A 6,000-nucleotide genomic window follows, 5' to 3' on the forward strand; every position below is an offset into this window, starting at 1 on the left:
CTGAGCTCCAGGAAGCTGGACCTTGCACAGCTGGTTTGTCAGGTCTGCTCTTGGACATGAGCACATCTATCTCTGCTACTCCTGTAACACCCAAGACTCTGGGTGTTGGAGCAGCCCACCCCTCACCCCTGACTCCCCTGGAGGCAACAAGCTCCCCAGCCTCTGTGACTAAAGAAGGGGAAGGTGGGAAGGGCATCAGGTAGTGTGTCTGGGTATGAACGAGGGCACCTGGTTGTCTATTGAGAGCACCAACCCGCAGGTGGTCTCCATCTGTGCCTCCGTGGACCCGCAATGACCAATCGGTCAGTCCTGTCTTCAGCAGGGTTGAGTGGAGAGGGGGGAGCTTATCAATGTGTGAGCAGGCCAATGTTGGGGGGCAAGCTCTGCGACACGGCAGGACTGCCTGGTGACTTTGGCCTTTCCATCCCACCATCTCTGTCAACACCATCCCATTCTTTGAGATGGACAATTTTTTCCAATCTTCAGTAAAGAGCTACACAGTTCAGATTAAAGCCTCCCTTCCCTTCTAAACAGATTGCCTTGCCTAAGCCCCCTCTTCTAAGGAACTTGAGAGCTACCCCACCTGCCACAGGACATATTTCCATGTGCCTAGGAGGCAGAGGCTTCAGGAAGTGAAGTGGTATAAGCATGCTTGAAGGGAGAAGGTTCTCAGCACTACACCCTCTCCCTCCTCAGTCTGAAATACATTCAGAGCCTTTTTTTCCTTGCTGTTGTTTCCTATGATTGATAATCTATCTTCACTGTGTGACTTTACTGAGTTTAATGAGACCCAAAACTCCTGCACCTACAGGGTCAAATTGAGTGCTCTTTGTGTATAATTTTTGCCCATTCTATTTCTAATCATAAGTAGGGTAACCACCTCTCCCAGTTTGCCTGGGACTGTGCTGGTTTTCATCTCTCTGGCATAATTATTAACATTGTTCCCTTTTACTCTGAAAAGGGTCCCATTGAGATGGTAAATTACACTGTCACCCTAATCACAGGTCATCTCTGTAAGAAAACATTAAGGCATGAGGATACAGAGGATGTGAGAGATAAGGTTACCCTGAATTTGAGATTTAAATTGGTTATTACAATCTTGGCACAATTAGCTCTCAGCTTCTTGGCAGCTGGAACAAAAGAAAAACATAAAGGGCTAGGAAGTTGATTCTATCTTGTAAAACGATGCGTATTATGTCTTCCAAAGGGACATGTTTATCGGGCACTAACCTTCAGGAGGAATTTTAAACATAAATTATTATACAAGGGACACTGAGTAACATAAAGGGACCATGTCTTCCGTGGTCGTTTTCACGAAGTTTCTATGTGGCTATGTTTTATATGGGTCCTCAAAGTGACTGTGGTTTTCCAATTCTCTTTGTGAAAAAGGGGAGGGAATAAAAATTATTTCACAGGGATTAACGAAGATAATATGTGTGCCAGTGCCAAGGAAACTATAAAAGTCAAAACTTTTATCATTTTCACTCTTATTAGCTTGTCCACAATCCTCCTTTTATTGATGGGGAAGCCAAGGCCCAGAGAGGGAGGAAGAGATGTAGCTAGTTAGTGGCAACACTGGGGTTAAGACTCCTGTTTAACCCTAAATGCTACCAAACTTCCTATCTGTTTGCCAAGATGTAATTGAGATTCTGTCAGGCCACCTGCGGGGGGCGCTGTGGGGATGGTGGAGGAGAATCAGAAAGGCATTCCAAGGCCTTGGACCATGGTGGGGGTAGTGGCCCAAAAGCAGAGGCTAGAAATGGTGTTTTAAGTCACCACCATAAAAAGATGTTACTAACATGATTTTCTTTTAGTACCTGGTGGTGTTTGTCTGAATTACTTCTGCCTGAAAAGAACCAGACATCTGTTTTTTGTCAGTTAAGAAGAGCCTGTTCTCTTTCTGGCCTCCGGTGACACAGACCTTGGGGGAGGGGGAGCTGGTGTCAGCAGTGGGGTTTTCCAGCATTAGAGTACAACCTTCTTTTCAGCTTCCCTTCTCCAGGCCAGTGGGTCTCAAAGTGTGGTCTCAGACCAGCAGCCTCAGCGTCACCCAGAAACGTGTCAGGAATGCAGATTCTCTGGCCCCGCCCCAGACCCGCCAAATCAGGAAAGGGCTGATTCTGGTGCACGCGAAGGTGTGAGAACCATCGCTCTAGACTGTTCTTAGGCCTGTGTGGCTTCAAAGGGAGAAGAGAAGCAGACCCACAGCGGCCCCCACCCTTTGTCCCTCCCCCCACCCCCTAGGTGGGCTGTCCTTTCCAAACTCCCAATAACCATTGCCTTTTTAGATGTGACCATTGCTGGGGGACTTACTCAAAAAGGAAGAAGTAGCATGGCCTTTGTGTGATGGCTTAGCTAGCCAGTACCACGCCTGGACAGTAAAATCTACCTTTACCAGCACTTCATGTACACCAGAGTTAAGAGCCCTACAATCCAATGGCCCAAATGAGTTCTGTTTTAAAGGAAAAAACATTTCTCTCTTCAGCCTCTGAAGTCTATGGCTCGTTTTCAGTTGAAATAAACTAAAAAGGATCCCATCAATTTTTTTAAGGTAATCAGTTCTCCAGGAAGTAAAAGCTATAGCAACCCAGAATGTAGAACTCTGTAGGAACTGATCTTCCTTTCTACAAAGAGCTTTCACATTTCCAAATGGGTCTCCATAGAAATAGTTTATCTGCACCTTAAAGAGGACCGATTCGCTTTTCAAAGCACAATAAGCCTAACGGTTTCAGCTGCTCAGCCTGCCCTTGCCCCAGACCAGTGTTGTGGGTGCAGGCTTATCAGTGGGGAAAGAGCCCTCAACCCTCCCTGCTGAGGGCTTTTTTTGACCGAGATGTAAACTAAGAAGGAAATGAGAATTCTGCCTGCATGGACCTCACATTGCCCTTTTCTGTCTTTCTTTCCAATGAAACATTTTGGACTATGCAAGGCACTCTCCCCCAGGCGTTATGTTGTAGGCAACGTGCTGGCAGGAGAGTGGGAATTTATTCTACTCAGCATGGCAAAGGGGAAGCTGGGCTTTGGGAGGCCTGGGCTGAATTCCTATACAGGTGCGTAGGAAAGCAGGCCCTGAGAGCTGGCTTCCACTCCCGGACGTGACCTGTCAGCACAACCCACCTGAGCTCTGGAGCAAGCCGCCTTGGCCAATAGCGAGGGGGGAAAGACATAAAAATGAGGAGAAAAGTAACAGCTGGAGACAAAGAGAATCAAGAACAGAAGTATCTTTCCGCTAACATAGGGTTCTGAGCCTTGAGCTGCGCATTTGAATTTGGGGAGCGGCTATTTATTTTTTGTTGTGGTTTGTTTTAGTTTTTTTTGTTGTTGTTTTGTTTTTTGTTTTTTTAAGTAGGCGCCACACACAGCGTGGGGCCCAACACAGGGCTTAAACTCACTACCCTGAGATCAAGACCTGAGCTGAGGTCAACCAGCTGAGCCACCCAGGCGCCTCTCACCTGGGAAGCTTTTAAAATGTCTAAGGACCAGGATTCTGCTAGACCAATTAAATCAGAATCTCTGGGAGTGGTACCCGACATCAGCATTTTTTTTTTTTTTAAGCTCCCTGGGTCTTTCCAGGGTGCAGCCAGGATTGAGAACCATCTTTCCAGCATTCACTTGCTCCAGCAACTCTCATTTTCCTGCCTTCTTTCAACAGTGCCATGCATCAGGGCATGGCCCCTTCTTATTCATCTTAGCTTATATTTTCTTTGCTCTCCTGGCCTTGAGGACCTTGACGTAGAATCAGGAGCATCTTACACTAAGTGAAAATTTAATCTGAACTTCTTTTGCTCAAGAGCCCCTATTTCCCTTTGGATCTTGTATCTTTATCAGACACTGAGTTGGAGTCCCAGAAGAAATAATTGGTTGTATTATTCACAAATGAGATACAAAGCCAGACCTATCATTTGACTTTGAACTTCCTGGTCACTTCTGGTTGAATACGATGAACAAATGAGCCTCTCCATAAGGAGACTGCTTCCTGACAGTAGTCAAAGAAAAGTGGAGTCTCAAGAATAGGAGAGATTCGATGTTTTACTGGACAGATGTGGTGACCCCTTTCAAAAGTATGTCATCAGGGCCTCTTCCAAACAGTCATTTTAAAGTTTGCCAACTTAAGACCCCAAGATCTTTCTTTCCCCTGCAGGGCATGCTGAGTTCTTGTCTCCTTTGTAAGGCCCCTCCTCTCCTATGGAATACAAAGCCATTCTTGGAAGAGGTCTTGGGTTCAACAGATGTACAGGCAAGCCTGTGATTTTGAAGTCTCAAGGAACTTGGGTGTGATGGTCACCAGCTTTTGCCTAATAAGCCCTCCCCTCCTGCTTTCTTGCCCTGAAGCTCTTCCAACCACTAAAGCCTCTTAAAAATTTGGAAACGGGTTCGCCTACTCCCTCCTCACTCCCCAGTTCACCATACTCTTGGCAGGATCTGGGGCATCAGTGGCCATGACAGCAGCAGGAATACACAATAGGCTGTGAACCAAGCCAGCCTACGGGATACTCTGGCCCCTTCTCCTTCACTCCCCTCTGCTGCCTGGGGGTGCCTCAGCTAAGCATTATGCCCAAGTTGTCTTCAATGAAAAAAAAAATGCTGTGTCATTTCAGGGAGGGACTATGTTTTGAACCTGCTAACTATTTAGGCTTGTTACCCCTCCTAACCTTTTACCCGTTTCCACAAAAGCTGGGTATTCCCTTTTCAGCCCTAGGCTAGAAGGACTTACTCTGGGCACTCCCCAGCCCAAAGGCCGGGAAGAAAGCCTCTCTTCTCAGAGCAGGTCAAATCAAGATCCCTGCCTTAGCCCAGTTTCCCCTGAAAATGGAGCCTGAGGCAAAGCTTGCATGGGGGCAGAGATGGGTTTCGGGAAAGTAAGAGTGAGGGGAAAAAGCAAGGAAGGAGATAAAGGGAATATGAAGCAGCTCATTACCAAACTGGCCATGGCGTCTTCAACAAGGCTGGTTGCTCAGGCAACAGGTACTTGATCCTGGGGCTGGGATAGAAGTCTGGCTAAGCAAGAGCTGACTTGGGGGTACCTTCTCAGGATGATGGATTTCAGACCCTGGCAAGGACCCCAGGGGTTGAGGCAAACTCTTGGGTGGCCCCTAGAAGCCTGGAGAAAGCAACAGCCAGTGCCGAGTGCTGAAGTGGAAAAGCCTGGTTTGCCTTGGCAGATGGCTGTGAAGGGGTGAGAAGGCTGAGGAAGTGGGGCACGCCGGAATCAATCTATAATCGGAGGCCAGAAGATCCACCAGGGGGGTAGGTTCCACGGGGGTCCCATTGGAGCAAGAGGGTGGAGAGAAATATAATTTTGATCTTATTTGACTAGTAATCTTTATTTTCTAAGTTTTCTAGAAGCTCTCAGTAGTAAAGCAAGCAAGTCATCAAGAGTTCTCCTTTGGTGAGTTTTCATGGAGGCATATTGCACATTCTGCCAGGGGGTGGACCAAGTTCAGGGAGGTGAGTGTTCCAAATCCAGAGGAATGAAGGCCAGGGACAGTCAACTCTTTGCAAAGGAGGTGTGATATGGCCGGGGGAGGGGACAGGCCCCTGACGCCAATTCAGCCACCGTCTGAGCAGCATCCCCTGTGTGTCAGGCACTGTGCCAGGCATCGGGGGATACAGAGGTGAATCCAGTCTGGTGCCTGAGGTCCAGGAGCTCCCAGACCAATAATCTAGAACTAGCCATGGAGGACCTCATGACTGGGTAGAGATCATCTCCTTGGGCCTCTCTCTGAATTGTAGATGTTGATATTTACTCACTGCCAGGAAGTGTTGACTTTGAGTTGTTTTTCTACTAAGGGAAAAATCCTCTGATCTACTGCCCACATTGGTGAGCCTAGGCCAGGTCAGGGCCAGAGCTCTTCCCTGAGCCTGAGGGGCCCTGGGCCAGCTGTGTGGGAACCAGCAGTTAGAGGGGCCGCTGACCCACTGTGCACACTGGCAGCCCACTAGGGAAACCCATGAAGAAAACACTTCAGTGGGTGACGTATTTTCTCCTGGGTTTCCTGC

Source organism: Zalophus californianus, chromosome 1 (genome assembly GCF_009762305.2).
Source record: "Zalophus californianus isolate mZalCal1 chromosome 1, mZalCal1.pri.v2, whole genome shotgun sequence".
In the NCBI taxonomy this organism is placed as follows: Eukaryota; Metazoa; Chordata; class Mammalia; order Carnivora; family Otariidae; genus Zalophus; species Zalophus californianus.